This window comes from Cheilinus undulatus, linkage group 14, assembly GCF_018320785.1.
Source record: "Cheilinus undulatus linkage group 14, ASM1832078v1, whole genome shotgun sequence".
In the NCBI taxonomy this organism is placed as follows: Eukaryota; Metazoa; Chordata; class Actinopteri; order Labriformes; family Labridae; genus Cheilinus; species Cheilinus undulatus.
This window is the reverse complement of record NC_054878.1, coordinates 8,741,306-8,763,930: the sequence shown is the minus strand read 5'-3', so window position 1 is coordinate 8,763,930 and position 22,625 is coordinate 8,741,306. Positions and strand designations below refer to the sequence as shown.

Here is a 22,625-nt window from a genome sequence, read left to right as displayed (position 1 = left end):
TTGATCAAAGACACTGACAGATCGTGACAACCAACACCATCATAGAGATGTGACTATTACTAATGCTAATAATGCTAACAATGCTAATATTAGTAATAACAACAACTTTATTTATACAGCACTGATTAAAACAAGGGTTTACAAGGTTCTTTCCTGTGCAACAACAATTAGAAAAAAAAGTGAAACAAAAAAGACCAAAAGCAAACAACCAACCAACAGAGTTGCTTTTATTTGGGAGGAAAATAAGGAATTCTGGATAAATTAATAATTATAATGCTGTCATGGGGTTCTCCTAAAAACCCTAACAAAACAAAACAATGTTGTAACACAGGCATAGTTGGAGGATTGCTCTGATGGTGCTTTTTTATTTTTGCTAGCCTCCCAAAGTGAGACACAGATATATTCACAAAACACGAGTAAAAGGTGCAACATATAAATATACTGTAGCTATTAACACTTTTTATAACAAAAGAAAACATTGCAAAAACAAAGTTCTTCAGTAACTAAATCTCAAAAAGTCAAACTAGTGGCTGTCCCTGTCTCTGTAACTCTGAAGCAATGCCTCACCAGGCCATAGTAGCCTTCTGGCAAAGCTAAAGCGCCCCCTACTGGGTGTACATCATTTACCTTAAAAGTAGATTTTCTTTTGAATTAGCAATTATATAACAACTATAGCTCTTTTATAAAAGATTGGTGTTTGTGTCCAGTAGTGTCCTGCAGTTGGTGAAAGAGCCAGTGTAAGGATCGTACTCAATGTATGTAGAAATTTTCTGATAACTGTAGCATACAGGTCCATTTAGAGCTTTAAAGTTTGAATGCTCTTTCCATTCATTCCTAAAGACCAAGCTTGTACAAAACATCTGGACCACAATTTTAAAAAGGTGTTTTATCTAGGACCACAACTAAACAAAGATGTTTTTGTCTGGACCATGACTGAACAAAGATCTGGACCACAACTGCAAAAAGATCTGGCTCACAGCTGTACAAAGATTTGGACCAAGATCAAACAAGGATCCGGACCAAGATTGAACAAAAACTCTGGACCACTAGTAAACAAAGATCTGGACCATGAATAGCAGAAGATCTTGACCCTGACTGAGCAAAGATTTGGACTATGATCGACCACAGAGCCGGACCACAATTAAACAAATAGCTGGACCATAATTATACAAAGATGTTTCATTTTGGACCACGACTGAACGAAGATGTTTAAGGCTGGACCATGATTGAACACAGATCTGGACCACAACTGACAAGAGATTTTTGTTGTCTGGACCACGATTCAACAACAACCTGAACCTTGCATTTGCAAAGACCTAGACTAGGATAGAACAAAGATGTTTTAAGTCTGATAGTTTTTAGGGGAGTTTTTATCCAATCAAGTTCTAGATTAAACTGAATTTCCTTCCTGATGACTGAAGCTCTATCTGATCTGTTTCTCTATGAACAGGCTGAAAGAGGCTCAGTAAATATCCAAGGCACTAGGCCCAGCAGCATCCTGTGGTTTTTAGCTGAGGTTGGGGTCGCTTTGGTCTGTTTTGGCTGGACATAATTTATTGTAGACGGTCAATTCACAGCCAGAGACAGGAAGATGGTACTCATTAGAGGGGACCTGAAACAGTAGAGTTTTAACAGAGTCAGGAAATGCAACATTTCTGAACCTTAGACTTGATAAATCAAATGCTGGTTTATCTCAGTGATCAGGTTAATAAAGAGTCAAAGAGGTCACCTCCACATTCATGCTGACTCTGTATACTCTGCTGTTCAAACCTGTGAAACAGAAACCAGTTTTAATCAGAGTCTGCTGGTCTGTGGCTGATTTAAACCCACTTAAACACTTGAAAGCTCCTAGAGAAGAGATCAGAAACATTCACTAAACCTTTGCAGTAGCAGATATAAGCAGATATAACAGAGATGTAAAGATATTCAGATAGAAAGAGTTTCCTGACTTTAATGTGGTTTAGGGTTGAACTAAAAGAGTTAGACACTATGTTCTTCCTGTTTCCTTACCATGGGGTCTGATGTTCCTGTGAGCACAAACTATTGTCAGCGCCAGCCCCAAGACGATGATGACGATGATGATGACCAGAACCACGACCACGTACGGCAGCACATCTGTGGGACGTTAAAGACATGAAGACCTGATTATGACAGTCATAGCTATTAAGAAGCACCTGAACCACAGGAAACAGAAAGTTTTACTTTTTGAAAATGTTCTTGGTCCAAAAGGTACTTCACTTTAGTGGGTTGGTTTACCTAAATTTCAGGGTTTTAATTTCTTCACTTTCAGGGGTTGGGTATCTTAGTATTCAGTTGTGGTCTCACTCAACTTTTAGGGGTTGGCTTACTTAATTTTCAGGGGTTGGCTTTGTTAACATTAAGCCCAAAATTGAACAAAGCTGACCCAGTTAAGAAATTAAGTAAGCCAACAAAGAAAAGTTAGGTAAGCAATCCATTAACATTAAGTAAGCCAACCCCTACAAGTTTTAGGGGTTTAAAGTCTCTGTTAACAGACGGCTGCTGTTTCCCATCCACAGACAGGCATCATTAGCTGGGTTTCCATTACAGTTTTCTGCAAAACAAAAGCGATATTCTTTAAATTTCGACAAAATACAATTGTGCTTTGAATGCATTTCCTTTGAAGGGAGATTTGGGAATGAGCCTCGCAATTCTTTTCAAGTCTCATCTCACGTGAATCCACCGCAGGGAGTCTGGACGCTGAAACGGGTTCTATATTGGTACGGTTTTATATCTACAGCGGTTGCGTTGATAATTCTGAACAAAAGACGGAGGCAACGGATGATAGTTCAGAGGCAACGTCCACATGTATGGCAAAAACCATGTATAAGGGTGTAAGTATGATGTTAAGAAAAGTCTTTTCTCCTCTTCTATCCAAATGTACCCTGCTATGCTGTCTCGGAGTGACTGGTCATGTGACACCGTAAGTCACATCCTGTGTCTTGTAAATGCAGAAAAGTTGTTTCCATTACACTCCTATATCCAAATGTCTGAAAAAAACGTCCTCATGACAGCGTAAAAACTTTTTGCAATATTTGAGAAGTTCTTTTCAAAATTCAGGTGTTTCCATAACCAGTTTTTTATTGCGCTATTTAGATTTTTGCGCATTTCTAAGGGTAATGGAAACGCGGCTATAGACGGTGTTCTCTGATCAGTAAACCAGGAGCACAGATTGACTGTGAATCTTATTTTGTTGTCCTCAGGTGGTCTGCCTGTCCCACTCTGATGATCCTGATATCTAAAGAAAGGTCATAGGGATTTCCTTCAGATGTTTTAGTTATGGTCCTGCCCACTGACTGATGGACTGATGAGATTTAAGAGGTCAAAGGTCAATAGGCCTCATGGTCAGCCTTTATTTTCAACATTAATACCACAGAATCACCCAGCCCCTCTTCCTGACCCTCCACTGTACCTTCACTGTTTGATGGAGGTATTTAACCACCAGGTGGATGTTGTAGCCTGAGACCAGGACTGTTCTGTAGAGCTGCTGAAATAAACAGGTTTTCTTCATGCATGTAAATAAAAATGTCTTTTACAGACGTTTACAGTTACAGTTCGTTACAGTTTCACCTGTTGGGGGACTGCTGCATTGCAGGGGACACTCTTCACCAGCAGAAGCCTCCTCTGTCATCACTGGGGGACTCTCAGTGGTACTGGGATCTGAAACGGCATTGATGAAGAATCGTTAATTTAAATTAATAGTAATCAACCCAGCTCCAAACTTTTGCAATTTCAGCAATTATTACATCCCTTTCCGCATTAACTACAAGATCCTCCTCCTCACATTCAAAGCCCTCCATAGCCTGGTACCCCCATATCTCTCTGACCTCCTCCAACCGTACACACCCATCCGATTACTGCGTTCTTCGTCTGCCAACCTCCTGTCAACTCCCCCCGTCCACCTGCCCTCCATGGGGGCTAGTGCTTTCAGTTGCTCTGCCCCCAACCTCTGGAACTCACTCCCTCCTGACCTCCGCTCCATTGAGACCCTCTCAATATTCAAAACCCAGCTCAAAACTCACCTCTTTCGCCTTGCCTACCCCACCTGATCCATGTCTTTAATGTGTCTTTAATGTTTCTTTTTTATATCATGTCTAGTTGTTGCTTTTAGACTCTTTTGCCATTTTTATTATTATATTACTGTTTTGATGATTGTTGTCTGGAAGGTGACCTTGAGTGTCAGAAAGGCGCCCACAAAATGTGTTGTTATTATCATTATTATTAACCTTACTGCTTCTTTATTTCCTGTTCTGTCTTCTGTCATTTCATCCTCATCTTCTGATTTTTTTATTTAGTTTTGTGTTGCAATTCAATCTCCATCTGCTAGATGGCAGCAGACATTCTGTTGTTCGACCCTCCTCTCCGTTCAGTCCTCTCTCTGGACAAAGAGATGTCGCAAACCTTGACGACAGCTGATAATTTAGATTCTATCCAGCTACAGGTGGATGCCTTTTAACTGACTCTGGAATGATACAGTATGTTGAAGCTTCCACGGGCCTTTATTGGTACAACCAAAATTACAGTCAATACTTACTAAGGACCTCTGCCATCTATATAGAAGTAGTTAAGAATGACGACTTCTGTATTGAAATAAAACATGACTGACCAACAACACAGTCCAGCAGTCCTTAAAGCTGGGCATGAGGTTCAGATAGTCTGCCATAATCTTCCTCCACAAAACCCTGCCATTAAAGACAGAAATACAAACTTATATTTTTTTTCTTTATCTTTAGAAAAAATATAGAAAGACAACCATCACTGCACCGATCTGGACTTCGTGGCTGAGTGGAAAGACGGAATCTCTCTTCGGAGCAAACCAACACCCATGGCTTTCATGAGGAGTTTGACTGACTTTGGATATGTTTTTCAAATGATAGAAGGATGTTTTGGTGTTACTGGATATGTGGTTTTCAGGGTTGAGTGCTGAGTCCAAAATGATGCCAAGATTTCTGACGTGCTCACTGTATTTCATGGATATTTAATCTAAATGCAATTGGAGTTGTGTTTTTTGTTTTTTGAGGCCAACAATTAGTATTTCAGTTTTATCTGGGTTAAGTTTTAGAAAATTGTTTTCCATCCAATTGTTAAGAACCTTTATGCAATGTAAAAGTTTATTTACTGAACTAAAATCACCAGAAGAAACAGACATGTACAGTTGTGTGTCATCAGCATATGAGTGGTATGATATGTTGTGTTTATCAATGACATCTTGGAGTGGGAGTATATATAAGTTAAAAAGTAACGGTCCAAAGACTGAGTCCTGTGGAACACCAGAGAGGACATGTCTTTCAGCAACCAATTGAAAAAATAACTTTCTATTTTGTAGGTAGGATGAGAACCACTTAAGGACAGGACCAGATAAACCAACAGAATTGTGGAATCTGTGAATGAGGATTTCATGATCTATCGAAGGCGGCTGTAAGATCAAGCAGGAGGATCAAGTTTTTTATGTGTCACTGTTGATCCTGAGGTCATTAATTACATTTAATAGTGCTGTTTCTGTACTATGGTTGGTTCTAAGCCAGACTGGTATTTGTCATGTATATTGTTGGTTAAGAGATAATGGTTGACTTGGTTGAAAACAACTTCTTCCAGAATTTTTGCTGATGAAAGGGAGGTTAGAAATAGGTCTATAGTTATTGATGATTAATGGATCTAAGTTGTTTTTCTTTAACACAGGAGATATGACAGCACATTTAAGAGCAGCAGGGCAGCTGCCAGTCTGCAGAGAGCTACTGATAATGTTAACCATATGATTTATGAGACAATGAGAGACAGCTTTGAACAATTTGGTGGGGAAAGGATCAAGGGAGCAGGTGCTAGACTTAAGAATTTGAATAACTTCCTCTAGATTTTATGAATTTACCAGAGACTTGATCCTTCTGCTTGATCTTACAGCCGCCTTCGTGCATTGAGCCAATGGAAGTAAAACTAAGATGTAAGATGTAGATGTGGCAAGTAAGCCTGTACCTGGAGTCCCAGTGGGTGGGGAAAGAGGATTGACGCAACCCCGGTAATGCTCTGGATGTTCTTGCATATTACCAGGGGCACAGGAAAATGATCTGCTGAAAAAGAGGAAGGGGTGGATGTTGCAAAAGCATGGCCTAGGGTACTGTCAAGTCATGGAGTAGGGTTGCCACTACCCCTTGGTCATGCTGTGGATGTTCCAAGGGCCCAAAAACTGCTGGCAGCCTCCAGGGGTATCACCAGTGATCAAAAGGCCCTAACACAGAAATGCAGTTGAGCTTGACCTTGGCTTCAGTGCAACACATGTCGACAATGACTCAAGCCCAGTTTAAGACAAGTCTTACTGTTCTGTCCTTGTCTTTGGCCTCATGTTTCTTATTGGATTAGCTGTTGACTTTTTCCCTGCTGAACGGACTTTGATTAGACCATTGAGATTTTGTCATGCTTTTGGATGCTGTTTGTTTGAAGATGAATAAAGAGGAGCTGGGGAGGAGGGTTGCAAAATCGGATTTCAGAGGGAGCAGCAAAGAGTAAAGATATAACAGCTTAAATATGGCAGTATGAGTGTGATGAGCAAATAGTGCGCTCAGAGTGAATCAGTTGGCTGTCAGCTAATGAGGGTTTGCGGGAGATCAGCTGATCTTGGTTAAATGGCAGTGCGTCACTCCAACTTACTGCAGAAAAGTACAGATTTATTTAAAACATGAAAATACTTCTCGTTCCTAGTTGTTTCACCTGTTGGGATATAGCTGTGGGTGGGGACAGGAGCAGGAACCTCCTCTGTGGTCACCTTGAGACTGTCAGTGGATCTGGGATCTGAAACAGTATTGATGAAGAATCATTCACTCTACTGATAATAATCAACCCAGCTCAAAATTTTTGCAGTTTCAGCCATTTTTACATCATTTCTGCCATAATTTGCTACTGTATGCCCATATTTTGGCCATCTTTTCACACAAAATTTTTTTTGACAAAAAATATTGAACTTTTTCATGGTATTCTAATTTTTTGAGCTGCACTAGTAGTTACAGTCCCTCTCACTTACTAGATCGATGAGACTTTAGAGGTCAAAGGTTATTAGGCCTCAGGTGAGCCTTTGTTTTTAACATTAGTACCACAGAAACACCCAGACCCTCTCCCTGACCCATCAGCTGTTCCTTCACTGTCAGTGAGAAGCTTAACAGAGGTGTTTAACCATCAGTTGTAGTGTTCTAGTCTGAGACAGGACGGTTCTGGACAGCTGATAAAAGTACGGGTTTACTTCAAACAGAGAGAAACATCTAGATCTTAGTTGCAGTTTCACCTGCTGGAAAGTTGCTGTCTTGCTCGTCATCAGCAGAGCCCTCCCTCTTCACCAGGGGACTCTCAGTGGAACTGGTATCTGAAACTGTATTTATGAATAATCATTTAATAATTACATTAAAAACAAATAACACAGCTACAAACCTTTTCAGTTTCAGACATTTTTAAATCTTGTTTGCCACATTATTTTCATTTCAGTCAAGAGACACACTTGATCTTTAGTTAAAAATATTTCTCTGTGTCAGCAGTTGTTAATTTACACTTTGACAGAGTGGCTGTTCCCCCTGCCTTCCACAAGCCTCCATGAAAAGCATCAAGCAAGAACAGCACACTTTCCTGCCTTTCCAGTGTCTACAAGGAAAGCTTTGAGGCAGGAGGAGAAGCAGCAAAAACCCCAGAGCTGAACAGGCATCTATGACAACAGGATGACAATAGCTACTTTCTCACTGCCTCTCCTTTCCGTGTCTGTTACGCCTTCGTTCTGTATGAAAGCGACCGTTCCGCAATGGGGGGTCGATCTCGCCCCACCTCTGATCAGGATCGAGGTAATATCAGAGCTGTAACAGACTTTTCCGCAACGAGTGTGAAAGGACGTCACGGCATTTCGCAATGGCGAGTGTGCGCTGCTGTCTCCATAAACGGGAGATTTAAAAACCAGCGCGGTTTAATCAAGCGGCATTTCATCAGAGAAAACAGCAGGGGTATAAAACAAAGAATAATGTGGATTAAGTGGAGAGACTGCGAGGTTAGAGAGCAGACACATCTCTGCTCACAGCAGCGTCCGAGAAGTTCCATGATGTGTTCAAGTGAGCTTGGTTTTCTGAAGTTTCCGACCTCCGACGTAAATATGTGCGCTGTGACACTGCTCAAAGTCGGACCTCCAACTCAGAAACATGGAGGAAAAAAGTCTATTGGATCTAATCGATAAAAAAGAATGTTCATGTTATTTTCCCCATATTTCATTTAGAAAATACAAAGTTTTGAGCCGAGAAATCCAGAGTTTCGAGTTTCATTGAAAGCAGCAGCTCGGGCAGTGGCTGCCATCTGATTACGAGACGCCGGGCTGTGTGTGTGTAAGCACGGGCGTGCATGGCTCTGTTACACCTTTGTATGAATTGCTTGCCGCGGAACAGAGACGGGCATTCCTTTTCATCTCTATTGTGGAATCTCTGTGTAAAAACGGCTAATGATAAATCAGAAGCAAAATTGAAGAAGGGCTGGGGTGGAGGAGGGTGGCAAAAGCAGACTGCAGAGGGGCGGCAAAGAGTAGACAGGCAAGAACAGTTTAAAAATGACAGCATGACTGTGATTTGCTAATATCACAGCCAATGAATTAGCTGGCTGTCAGCTGATCTTGGTTATATGGCAACACTTTACTCAGACTGACTGCAGAAAAGTAAACATTTAGTGAAAATGTGAGAAAACATCTTTCTCCAATTTTCAGTTTCACCTGTTGGGATGTAGCCGTGGGTGGAGACAGGCACAGGAACCTCCTCTGTCAGTCCCCTAGGACTCTCAGTGGAAGTGGGACCTGAAACGGTATTGATTAAGATTCATTCATTTAACTGATAATAAACAACCCAGCTCCAAAATTCAGCAGTTTCAGCCATTTTTCATAATTTCTGCCCCATTATTTCCATCTCAGTCTCCTTGTCACTGTCCTACGGTGGCCCAGAAGAGCAGATCCCTGCACAGGCTGGCGAATTCCAATTCATAGAGGACAGTCTCAAGAAAAGGAATAATGCAGGTTTAAAAGCACAACCAAAATCCAAATAAAGTACACATATTTGGGTGGGCACCAAATGTCAATTGTACCTAGGGCAGAAAAGTGGCCTACCTGAAAGCAGAAAAGTGCAGATTTACTGAAAACATAACAATACATTTAGCTTAGGAGCGCAGATGGTTGAGTGGTTTAAGGCACTACCCATGTATGCGGGTGGCCTGGGTTTGAATCCGGCCTGTGGCCCTTTACCGCATGTCTCTCCCCACTCTCTTCCCTGTTTCCAAGTCTATCCACTGTCCTTTCTCTATCAAATAAAGGCATAAAAAAGGCCCAAAAATAAGTCTTAAAAAAAAAAAAAAATATATATATATATATATATATATATATATATTTATATATTTAGCTCAGAGTTGCAGTTTCACCTGTTGGGATGTAGCTACGGGTGAAGAGAGGAGCAGTGACCTCCTCTGTCATTCCCCAAGGACTCTCTGCAGAACTGGGATCTGAAACAGTATGGAGGAAGAATCGTTCATTTAACTTATAGTAATTTGCCCAGCTCCAAACTTTCGCAGTTTCAGCCATTTTTCATCATTTCTGCCCCATTATTTCCATCTCAGTCTCCCTGTCACTGTCCTATGGTGGCCCAGAAGGGCAGATCCCTACACAGGCTGGCATATTTCAATTTATAGAGAACAGTCTCAAGAAAAGGAATAATGCAGCTTTAAAAGCGCAACCAAAATCCAAATAAAGTACACATATTTGGGTGTGCACCCAAACACAGAAAAGTGCAGATTGTCTGAAACTAGGGCTGTCAAAATTAATGCTTTCATCCAAATTAATCCATCATCATGATTAATGTGATTGAAAATTTTAAGGCAATTAACCCATCTACAGCACAGATTGACTCAAAATCCCTGAAATGTCTCTGGCAACGCATTTCGGGCAGTCTGTCCAAGTAGGGTTACTGTTGAGCATGCCACTGTGCATGCGCAAATGGGCCGTTGATCCAGTAGTGACCAACCAACTCGATATGGAAGACGCTAAACACCATATTGGCTCTCTCGATGGGAAATTTGAGCACAAAAAAACCCAAGATGGAACAGTTGACTGACATAAGTTATTATGCACATTCTGCAGGAAGGAGATTTCTTTTCACCAAAGCACTTCCACATTACCACATTACTGCGAGGCATACATTCTCTAGGGATTCTGCTAGCAATTTGGCTAATGCATCACCAAGCTTGTAAAATGAAACGCAATTAATATAGATTAAAATGAATGATATTTAATCATGATGAATTGAAATTAATCTACAGCAACCCTGTAATTAATCTGATGAAAATTTTTAATTGTTTGACAGCACTGCTGAAAACATAAAAATACATCTAGCTCTGAGTTGCAGTTTCACCTGTTGGGATGTAGCTATGGGTGAAGAGAGGAGCAGTGACCTCCTCTGTCAGTCCCCAAGGACTCTCGGTGGAACTGGGATCTGAAACGGTATTGAAGAACAATCGTTTATTTAACTTATAGTAATTTGCCCAGCTCTGAACTTTTGCAGTTTCAGCCAATTTTACACAATTCCTGCCCCATTATTTCCATTTCAGTCTCCTTGTCACTGTTCTATGGTGGCCCAGAAGGGCAGATCCCTGCACAGGCAGACACATTGCAATTCAAAGAGAACAGTTTCAAGAAAATGAATAATGCAAGTTAAGAAGCCCAACCAAAAATCTGAATGAAGTACACGCATTGGGGTCAGAACCACACCGCACCAAAATTGTAGTTGCTGGCCCTGACTGCAGAAATTTACAGAAAATTTACTGATTTAATTAAAACATGAAAAAAAACCCCCATCAAGTTCCTGTTTACAGTTTTACCTGTTGGGATGTAGCTTTGGGTGGAGATGGGAGCACGAACCTCCACTGTCATCACTGGGGGACTCTTGGTGGAACTGGGATCTGAAAGCATTTTTTATGAATAACCATTTATTCATTCAGTTAATTATAATAACCCAAGCTCCAAAACTCTGCAGCTTTAGTCTTTATTACATCCTTCCTGCTCATTTATTTCCTGTTCTCATCTGAGTAGATGAGACTGGGGTGGTTTCTGAAGGGTATACTTGAATTATCGGGGTATCACACTACTCAGCCTCCCTGGTAAAGTTTACTTTAGGTGCTGGTAAAGAGACTCCATACAACTGTGGAATCTTGGATACAGAAGGAACAATGCAGATTCCTTCCTGGCCATGGGAAAGTGGACCAGCTCTTTACCCTTGGGGGAGCATGGGAGTTTGCTCATCTAGTTTACATGTGTTCTTTCGACTTGGAGGATGCTTACAATTGTGGCCCACAGGGGTTAAAGTTTCAATGCAAGTTAAGAAGCACTACCAAGATCCAGATGAAGCACACATATCTGGAGGTGGGTGCCAGATAAGAAATACACCTAGACCACATAAGGGTACAAGATTACTGAAAATGTGAAAAAAAAAAAAAAAAAAAAAATCTAGCTCCTGGCAAGGTTATAATAGTTTTGGATTTTTTTAATAGTTTTTATTTTTATTTCATTTTCGTTTTCTCTTTTCAATTTCAGTTTAGTTTTATTAGTTTTTACTGCTGGTTTGTTAGTTTAGTTTAGTTTTTATTTTGCAAAAATGCTTAGTTTTAGTTTCGTTTTTATTAGTTTTAGAGTTAGTTTTAGTTTTTTTTCAGATACATGTTGGGACTGAGGGAACGTCTTTTTCAAGGGAACTTTATAAAAAACATATTTAAACAGGCTATTCTTCACTTATCATTTTTTTTATTTAAAGATGATGTTTGAATACAACTCCAGACATAACACTGCCACTGTATGAAGTCTTAACCAATCAGATCAGGCCATTTTATTATTATTTTACACTCCCCGGACTCTGGTGAAGGTGCCAGTCAGTATGGTTGTGTCAAAGACAAAAACTAAGGATATTTTGTTTCCATTTTTATTTTATTTTATTTTAGTTAGTTCTGTAAGCGCACTATACAGTTTTATTTAGTTTTCATTTTTTCTGTAAAGCTCAGTTTTTATTTAGTTTCAGTTAACTAACATGATTTTTCAATTTCAGTTTTAATTATTTAGTTAGTTTAAGTTAACTATAATAACGTTGGCCCCTGGTTGCAGTTTCACCTGTTGGGATGTAGGTGTGGGTGGAGACAGGGGCAGGAACCTCCTCTGTGGTCACCTTGGGACTCTCAGTGGAACTGGGATCTGAAACGGTATTGATTAAGATTCATTCATTTATCTTATAATAATTAACCCAGCTGCAAACTTCTGCAGTTTTAGCAAGTTTTACTTAATATTTGCCCAATTATTTCCATTTCTGTTTACTTGTCACTGTCCTATGGTGGCCCAGAAGGGCAGATCCCTGCACAGGCTGACAAATTCCAATTCAAATCAAATAGAACAGTTTCAATGCAAGTTAAGAGGCAAAACACCAAGATCCAGATGAAGCACACATATCTGGAGGTGGGCACTAGATGAGAAATACACCTAGACCACATAAGGGTACAGAATCACTGAAAATGTGAAAAAAAAAAAAAAAAAATCTAGCCCCTGGTTGCAGTTTCACCTGTTGGGATGTAGCTGTGGGTGGAGACAGGGGCAGGAACCTCCTCTGTGGTCACCTCAGGACTCTCAGTGGAACTGGGATCTGAAATGGTAATGATGGAGGATCGTTAACTTTACTAATAATAATTAATCCAGCAGCTTTCGCAGCATCAACTTTTATTACATCGTTCCGGCTCATCTATTTCCTGTTCTTCTGTCTAATCTCTGTTCTCTACCAAGTAGATGATACTTGGGTGGTTTCTGGGGGGTATGCTTGAATTATCAAGGTATCACTATTCAGCCTCCCTGGTAAAGCTTATATTATGGTGCTGGAAAGCAGGCTCCGTCTGACTGTGGAACCTTGGATACAAGGGGTGTAAAGGTACGTGTTTTCGTACCGTACTGATTCGGTATGGGCCTCTCGGTACGGTACAGACGTGTACCGAACAATGCATGTGGAACGAAGCTCACATACAGACAGAAAACCAGAGAACAACTCACTGTCACACTGTCCTGGCAACCACACAACCACAGCAAACCACAGCAACAGCCTGAATATTCACAGATAAAAGTGTCCTGTTTAGTAACACTTTGTTTCCCAGTAAAATACAACAGTGGACAAAGACAACAACAGTAGTGCTGACATTATTATGCATCTGTGTCTCTGACAGCACGTCGTCCAGCTGATCAATCAAAGCATTTTAAAAAGCACCACTCAAACAAGAACGTCACTGTTAGGAGGAGGAACAACAAAAAGGCTCACCAGCCAGTTAAGAATTTCCTATTCTTTAAGATAGTTTTTATTATAACACTGGTGCTCTGGCTCTGTAAATCAAATTAATTTTACCTTCAACTATAAGCCTCTGAGTAGGAGGAGAGGAGACTCCTTCATGTCTGCAGCAGCGTCATAGGTGAAGTTATATTAAGATTTCACACGGCTCTAACCTCTTTATCTGCCTACATGGGCTGTGAAACGTTCTCCCAAACTTTGTAGTAGGTCCCATTGGTTAAAAAAGTAATCTATTGCTGAAGTCCGTGTTGAAATTGGCAGGAAAGGCCCTAATTTGCATACTTAACAGGCTTGGTTGTATGATGTTGCATTCAAGTTGGCTGGGAAATTATAGTGTTTAAAGATTGGGTATAAATATGTCAATTTATCAATTAAAAAAACCTAGTAATTCAAAAATGTATTTATTTATTGATATTTTTAATCATTGAAGAACTTTTGGAGGGAGGTTACAGCATTATTAATAATTTAAATGTAATTTATTCAGCCTATTTATTTTAATGCAATTTAACTAAAATAAATAAATGAATTATTTGTATTTTTATTCGCTTCGATTACCATACCAAAAACATACCAAACCGTGATGTCCAAACTGAGGTACATACTGAACCGAAATTTTTCTGTACCGTTACACCCCTATTGGATACAGAAGGAACGATGCAGATTCCTTACTGGCCGTGGGACTGTGGACCAGCTCTTTACCCTTAGGGGAGCATGTGAGAGTGTTCATCCAGTTTACATGTGTTCTTTAGACTTGGAGGACACTTACAATTGTGGTCTACAGGGGTCATGTGGGGTGTACTGTGGATTTGCTTGGAAGTGGCTGATTACTCCCTCTGGTTAGGGAGTGAGTCTCTGCCTGAGGTGAAAGATTTCAAGTATCTCTTGGTCTTGTTCAAGTGTGGGGGTAAAATAGACCATGAGATTGACAGGGAGATTGGTGCAGCATCAGCAATACTGCTGGCATTGTGCCAGTCGGTTGTGGTGAAGAAGGAGCCAAGCTGGAAGATTTACCTGTGGATCTACTGTACCTACCAACCCTCACCTATGTTCATGAACTCTGGGTAATGACCGAAAGAATGTGATGGCGCGTACAAGCAGCCAAAGGAATTTTCTGTGGAAGGTGACTGGGCTCAGACTTAGAGACAGGAGGAGTTCAGACATCTGTAGAGAACTAGGAGTAGAACATTGAAAGGAGCCACGTGAGGTGGTCGGGGCATCTGATCAGGTGTACATTTATTTAATAACAGCTCTACTGTAAATTTATTGGGAATTGCACTGGCTCTGAAGACACTTTTGGTTGTTCTCTTCTGGTTTAAGCAGCTAAATCTGTTAATTTTGTCAGTAACAGGGAGGTTTTTGTTCATGTTTGAGAATCAGCTTCTCCCTCCCCAAAGATCACTCACATATGTCCAACAATCACACAACAACACTCACCAGAAGTGACGATGAGAGGAAAGTCTTGATATGAAACTGAAGATAGCGCTCTGCCATAACCACACCTGTACCATCCAGTGTCAGAGCTGGTCAAGTTTGAGATGGTCACGTACAGCCCGTACAGCCAGTGTTCATTATATTGAAGGCGGTATCTGCCGCTCTGAACATTGCTGGTATTGGTTTCAATGAGAATGTCTTCTTCTTTAACACAGTTTCCTCTACAGAGAAACGTCCAACCTCCAGGGACAGGATCACCACTGCATCCACGTGTATTGCTTTCTCTTTCAACCTTTGAACGAGCAAATCGTGAGTTTCCATGAATTGGATCTGAGGAGAAGAAAACAAGATGAACAGTAGCTGTGATTAGCTCCTCTCAGGTAGAGATAATAAATAATCCTCTAAAGCTAATCCTAGTACACTCAGTCTTCTATCAAGCAGGGCTGTTAGTGCTAATTCTCTACATATTGTTCCCTTCATTACTGGTGTTACACACACATCCTAGAAAATCAGTCCAACATGGATTTATGACCAGAATAGATATACATGTGCTGCTGGAAAAGGAATGTCTTGCCAAATTTTGTTTTATACACTGCCTGGCCAAAAAAAAAAATCGCCACCTGGATTTAACTAAGCAAATAGGTACGAGCCTCCTATTGGATAATTACTGCATGGGCGATTATCTTTCAGCTGGCAACAAGTTATTTAACCCCAGCTGATGCAATGAGTAGCTTCTCATTTCTTAAACAACCATGTCCAACGACACATCCTGTGGTCGTGGAAAAGATGTTAGTCTGTTTAAGAAGGGTCAAATCATTTGCATGCATCAAGCAGAGAAAACATTTAAGGAGATTGAAGAAACTACTAAAATTGGGTTAAGAACTGTCCAACGCATTATGAAAATGTGGTCTTATGAGTCCAGATTTACCCTGTTCCAGAGTGATGGGCACATCAGGGTAAGAGGAGAGGCAGGTGAAGTGATGCACCCATCATGCCCAGTGCCTACTGTATAAGCCTGTGGGGTCAGTGCCATGATCTGGGGTTGCTGCAGTCGGTCAGGTCTAAGTTCAGCAACATTATGTGTCCAAAAAATGAGGTCAGCTGACTACCTGAATATACTGAATGACCAGGTTATTCCATCAATGGATTTTTTCTTCCCTAATGGCACGGGCATATTCCAAGATGAGAATGCAGGATTCATCGGGCTGAAATTGTGAAAGAGTGGTTCAGGGAGCATGAGACATCATTTACACACATGGACTGGCCACCACAGAGTCCAGACCTTAACCCCGTTGAGAATCTTTGGGATGTCCTGGAGAAGGCTTTGCGCAGTGATCAGACTCTCCCATCATCAATACAAGATCTTGGTGAAAAATTAATGCAACACTGGATGGAAACAAATCTTGTGACATTGCAGAAGCTTATCGAAACAATGCCACAGCGAATGCAAGCTGTAATCAAAGCTAAAGGCGGTCCAACAAAATATTAGAGTGTGTGTGACCTTTTTTTGGTGGCGACTTTTTTTTGGCCAGGCAGTGTATTTTGCCAGTTAAATTAAATGGTTAAAAGTAAACCTATTATCTAGACTTTTCTTCACTCTACATGTAACAGTACATGCATCGTGATGCTGCATTGTTCACCTCCTAACTGTAAATGTCTCCTCCTCATCTCTCTCTCTCTGTCCTCTCTGTCTGTCCATCTGCCTCATATCAGACCAGTACGTTAAATGCAGACATGCCTCGGCTCGTTAACCAACCAAAATGAACTACAGTATAAATGGGAGGAATTAATCAGCTAATTGATACTTGTAACATCATATAGCCTGCAGATCTTCGTAAACTTTAAAGTTTGTCAAGCCTTTGAAGGGTGAGCAGGTTTTTAGTATTAAAGCCTGAAGTCACAGCTCTGTACCTGTCACATAAAAAACTCACTCTCCCTACGACTCTGGTGTGATGAGGAAAAATAACTCATAGGAAGGACTAGTTTTCTTGTAGAACACATGACTTAAGTCACACCTGAACAGCCTCAAAATGAGCCACATGGTGTTTGCCGGTGTTTTGTGCGACCACTTTGACGTGCTTGTATTGTTTGTGAAGTGAGGCACAGTTTGTGCGACACATTAGTGATCCCCCTGCAAAATTCTCCTCAAGTAAACGTTCCTCCCTCTCACAAAAACAATTCAGTCAATTTAAGTCAATTTCCACAATATCCTGCGTTTGATAGTAGATTTCTTTTTTTATTGCCCATTTCTGTGACCCACAATTCTGTTAACGCATAAATCATAGGGCCCTAAATCAGTATCTCCTAGGGGTGTAAAGGTACGTGTATTCGTACTGTACCGATTCGGTACAGGCCTCTCGGTACGGTGTAGACGTGTACCGAACGAATACATGTGGAGCCAAGCTCACATATAGACAGAAAAGCAGAACGCAACTCACACTGTCCTGGCAACCACACAACCACAGCAAACGACAGCAAAAGCCTGAGTATTCCCAAGTAAAAGTGTCCTGTGTAGGAACACTTTGTTGCCCAGTAAAATACAACAGTGGACAAAGACAACAACAATAGCTGTGACATTATTCTGCAGCTGTGTCGCTAAAAGCATGTTGTCCAGCGGACCAATCAAAGCATTTGAAAGTGCTCCACTCAAGAGCGTCACTGTTAGGAGGAAGAACAACAAACAGTCTCACTAGCCAGTTATGAGTTTTCTATTCTTTAAGATCATTTTTTATGACAATTGTGCACTGGCTCTGCGAATCAAATTAACTTTACCTTCAGCTATCAGCCTCAGAGGAGGGGGGAAAGGAGACTCCTTCATGTCTTCAGCTGTGTCATAGGTAAAGTTATCCTCAGATTTCACAACACTCTAACCTCTTTATCCGCCTGCATGGGCTGTGAAAAGTTCTCCAAAAATTTGTAGTAGGTCCCATTGGTTAAAAAAGTAATCTAGTGCTGAAGTCTGTGTTGAAATTGGCAGGAAAGACATTAATTTACATATTTAATGAGCTAACTAACGTTGTATGATGATGCGTTCAAGTTGGCTGGGACATTATAGTGTTTCAAGAATGGGTGTAAATATGTCAATATATCAATTTTAAAAACCAAGTAATTCAAAAATGTATTTATTTATTGATATTTTTAATCACTGAAGAACTTTTGGAGGGAGGTTGCTGCATTATTAAAAATTTAAATGTAATTTAGACATCCTATGTATTTTAATACAATTTAATTAAAAAAAAAATTGCCTGAAAAAATTACAGCTGACAGCGTTGACTCTGGACTTTATGCATCACTCAATGATTGTCAATCATTGTCTTCTGAGCAATAGTCAAGTCAGCAGTCTTCCCCATGATTGTGGATGTGTGTACTATTACTTTTCCATAATATTCTATTGTTTATGGTAATGGATTTTCAAATGATTCTGATTGGTATGGTCATTCTCTGACCAGGAACAAGAGTATCAGATTGAAGCTTCGGAGGATGGATCCTCAAGATGACAAATTTGGACGGTCCATCAACTTTGGGAGGTTCAAACTGCTCCAGGTGTCATCAATCCTGCAGGCTAAAATAACTATTAAACTACACTCAGATATTACATATAACTGTTATTATGAAGAAATGTAGCATTTTACGATTGAGTTCAAACTCACCATCGACAACTCTGACCACAAAATCCCAGTTAGACTGTGGAGTATCGGCCCCTCCAAGCCCACACCTGTAGCGTCCTGAGTCTGACTTCTTCAGGTTTGTGATGGTGACTTCTAAAGTGCTCTTTGTGCCTGCTTTGGATACCTTTTGGTAAATAGCACTGTATCTGCCATTCACAGCTTTGGCACCGTCTGTTTTAACAAGAATATCCTCTCCTTCACAGTCGTTTTTACAGAAGAACTTCCAGTCATATTGCTTTGAGAAACTACAGGTGATGCTCCCATTTCCTCCTGTAGCTCCAGTGAAGATGCTGAGTTTAGCAGTGACAGGACACAGAGCTGTAGGAAAATCAGAGAATCAGCATCAGTACTGACAGCCAGAACTTTCTGTAGGGTAGACTCTCTGATTTTAATTATTAACCCAGATTCTCAGTTGACACAGAAGCTCATACTGGAACAAAAAAAACAAAACAAACAAACAAACAAAAAAAAAAAAAAAAAAAAAAAAAATAAAAAAAAAACACCCCCCCCCCCCCCCCAACAAAACCCACCATGGAAACTGCTGCCTAGCTAAACAGAAAATGCATGAAAGCTGAGAGGCAATGGAGGAAAAGTCAACTTCATGTTCATTTTAAACAAGCTTGTATTTTCAATAATGCACTCAGGAAGGAGAGACCAAGTCCATTTTTCTAAGATTATTCTAGCAAATCTTAAATCAGTGAATACTGACACATACTCAGTTCTCACTTGTGAAAAATTAAGAAAACTATATTTTTTTAAACATTTATTAAAACATTTTCCTTGACACAAAGTCTCACATACAGCATGTCATAAACAGATTTTACAGAAAATGTACTAGTGTTTAACAAACAGAAAAGATTATTAAAAAAAACATAAAAAATTTGACAGAGTAACTGTGGCAAACCAACTAGCAGAGTCAGAGCACCTAAGAGGGAAGGATGAGAGGGGGCTATTATTGTGTCGTAAATGTTCACATTCACCCAGGGATGTAATTGGGGGGGGGGGGGGGGGGACATTTCCCCTGCACTTTTTAAAAAGGCACTTTTGGTCCCCTGCAGTTTTTACCATCCAAAAACAATGTTACGCTATATTAAATGGAGACAGGTTGAGCACTAGGACCAAGCGGAAAACGGCTGTTCAAGCTGAAGCCTGTTTCTCTTTAGACCGCCCACTGGCCCACAAGCTCATCGATTGGCTTTGCCGTTTCTTGCTAACGTGTGATTGGCCGTCCCCGCTGTCACTCCATCTAGTTGTAAACAGCGCCTGGACTATAGCACATGAGCACACCGGTGTTTAGCTAGTTGGCCTTGAGTCCACGTTCATCTGCTGCTGTAAGTTGTTAACATGTTGGGCATTTGTTCTGCCTGGGTCACGTCAGCTAGACGGATTTTGATATCAGAGGTTTCGTTTACATTAACATTGAATGTGTGTCTGTGTGCATGTGAATGTGTGATTGCTAATTAGGCGCAGCCAGGTGGCAAGATGTCGAAAAAAGAAAACTGGATATAAGAGACTTCTTTAGAAGTGAAAGTGTAAGTTACTCAGAGGAACACATTACACCACAAACTCCTTCCCCTCATCCATCAGAAACTCAGGCTCTCTCCCCTCCTATTACTATTATTATTATTATTATTATTATTATTAGTAGTAGTAGTAGTAATAGTATGACTTATATATTTTTTAAATATTCTATTATTTAACTTTATGATAAACGTATGTGTTGCAATTTATATGTTCATATTATGTAATTGTTTTATTCTTGTAAAGTGTCTGAGTTTTATTGAAAGAGCTGACAAATAAAATATTATTATTATTATTATTATTATTATTATTACTGTAGAGCCTCAACAACACAGAGATTTTAAAAAAGTGTATATTTAAAGCCAAAGAGATACACTTTTTGATTTTTTTTTTCATGTATTATTTGTGTTTTGAAAGGCAGCCACTGTTTAAAAACACTAACAATGAAAGTTTGTGGGAAAAATAAAATAAAACCTTGGATTACAAATGTGATTTTATACATCCATATTGTTTGTGAATAAATTAGACATAATAATTGAGAAACTGAGTTTTTTCTTCAGACTATACCATCAAAATCAATGATTGTTGCATCCCAAATTGTCCCACTGTTCATATGTCATCCATCAATATTTTTTTGTCAGGTGACAGATAATAGAAATCCAGAAGAAGATACAGGAGGAGGTAGAGCAAGAGAGGCTGGAGGAGATGGAGGAGGTAGAGGAGGAGATACAGGAGGAGGTAGAGCAAGAGAGGCTGGAGGAGATGGAGGAGAGACTGGAGGAGGTAGAGGAGGAGAGGCTGGAGGCTCACAGGTGAGGTTGAAAGAATAAAGATATGTTAGTCATGAGATTGATCATTGTGACAAATGTTAGAGTGATGATAATCTTATTTTTATATCTTACTATAGCTTATTATAGCTTATTTTTACTCAAAAATTAGGTATAATTTTATGTAAACGAGGCCTATTGACCATACCCCCCGTACTCAAACCAGTTGTGTCCCCCCCACCTCTGAAATCAAAATTTCGTCCATGCATTCACCCCACCTCATTGCACGTCTTTACAAGAGATTTATTGTGTTAAATAGTTTATGACAGATTTCCATTTATCCCGGTATGAGTCCATCCTTAGCTGCAGCTTTGCGGTTAAGTTTTCCATACAGTTCACATCTTGAAGCTGTTGTTTCCATCGGTCCATGGTTGGAGGAAGAGGGTTGAGCCATTTCACTGTGATCATTTTGTGAGCTTTTAACAGGAGAGCCCTGAGTATATATCTTTTGTTTTGTCCCAGCCATTATTCCCAGATGTCCCCACTCATACCACATCCGCTCCAACAGAGGGGGCTGTAATTTCTATCATAACCAGCTCTTACCAGAGGAGTTTTAAAATATTGCATTCTTAACTTCCTACCAAATTCTCTCCAGTTGGGACTACTTAAACATTTATGCCAAGATGTCCAGGACTCCTCCCATTCATCATCTGAAATTACAGAATTCGTCTCCAATTCCCACTTATTCTCTACATCTGAGGTATTAGCAGTTGTATCCAAGTGTATTCTCTTGTACAAACAGGACACCGTACCTTTTGAGCCAATTTGATTTCCTACTACTCCAATCCAAAAGATTTAAAAATTAGATGGCAGCATCCTAGCAGCGTCCCATTCTTTGTGTGATAACAAATAATGTCGGATTTGAAAGTATCCAAACAAATCCTCGGATTCTATACCATACTGGGTCTGAAGTCATGAGAAAGCCCTGAGATATTTTCCTTCAAACAACTGATTTATAATAATCAGGCCCTTTTGTGCCCACCTGATAAAACCCCTATCCAATTTGACTGGCAAGAAATCCCCCATTAAAGCAATTCTTGTTGCTCTTGATGGTGACAATGGTAAATTAAGTTTTTTTTCTCATTTTCCTCCAGATCTTTAAGGTGTAGTTTATCCATTCATTCTGTTTGCTAAGTTCCTTCAATTTCTTTGGCTGTAGAAAGGGGAGGTCAGAGATGGATATATCTGGAACAGAGTCCTGCTCTATATGAACCCATTTTGTACTGGTATCTAATTTATTCCATGACACCAAAATTCTGAGCTGGGATGCCAGGTAGTAATTTCTAAAATTAGGCAATGATAAGCCACCTTTTTCCTTTGGCGCACAGAGAACTATAAGCCTAACCCTGGGCCTTCTATTCTGCCAGATGACTTTGGAAATAAGTCTGTCTAAAAGTTTAAAGGCAGGTACTGCAACTGTAACAGGAAGGGCACAGAAGAACAGCAGCCTCAGCAACACTTTAATTCTGATTGCCTCTGTCCTGCCTATTAATGACAAAGGAAGCAACTGCAGAAAAGTGTTTTAATGAAACCACTCATACTCCCTGTTTTCAGTGTCTGTTCACTGTGTGGTGTGAATCTGACTGTTAAATCAGTTGCGAATTTAGAAATTAAACCAAAGCTTTTACAATCCCTGTGGAATGTGTCTTTTCAAAAGATGTTGAACAATGCAACATTTCAGCTGATTTCCTTATTATTCATTTTCTTTGATTAATGAGTGTCTTTATAGATTCATTGAAAAAATAAAACAACCAGGCTGCCCTAAGTAATTGTTAAAGCTCTGTTCTACGTCTAAACAGGAGAAC

At 40.1% G+C, this 22,625-nt stretch overlaps 1 long non-coding RNA gene across 1 annotated transcript; it reads right to left on the bottom strand.

The window, feature by feature from the left end:
- Positions 1–207: 207 nt before the first annotated feature.
- LOC121521882 lies at positions 208–1,767 on the bottom strand. The gene is made up of 2 exons (XR_005992897.1): positions 1,730–1,767; positions 208–1,612 (listed from the first exon to the last, which is right to left on the bottom strand). It is a non-coding gene; the product is annotated as an uncharacterized LOC121521882 (long non-coding RNA).
- Between the last annotated feature and the right edge of the window lie 20,858 nt (positions 1,768–22,625).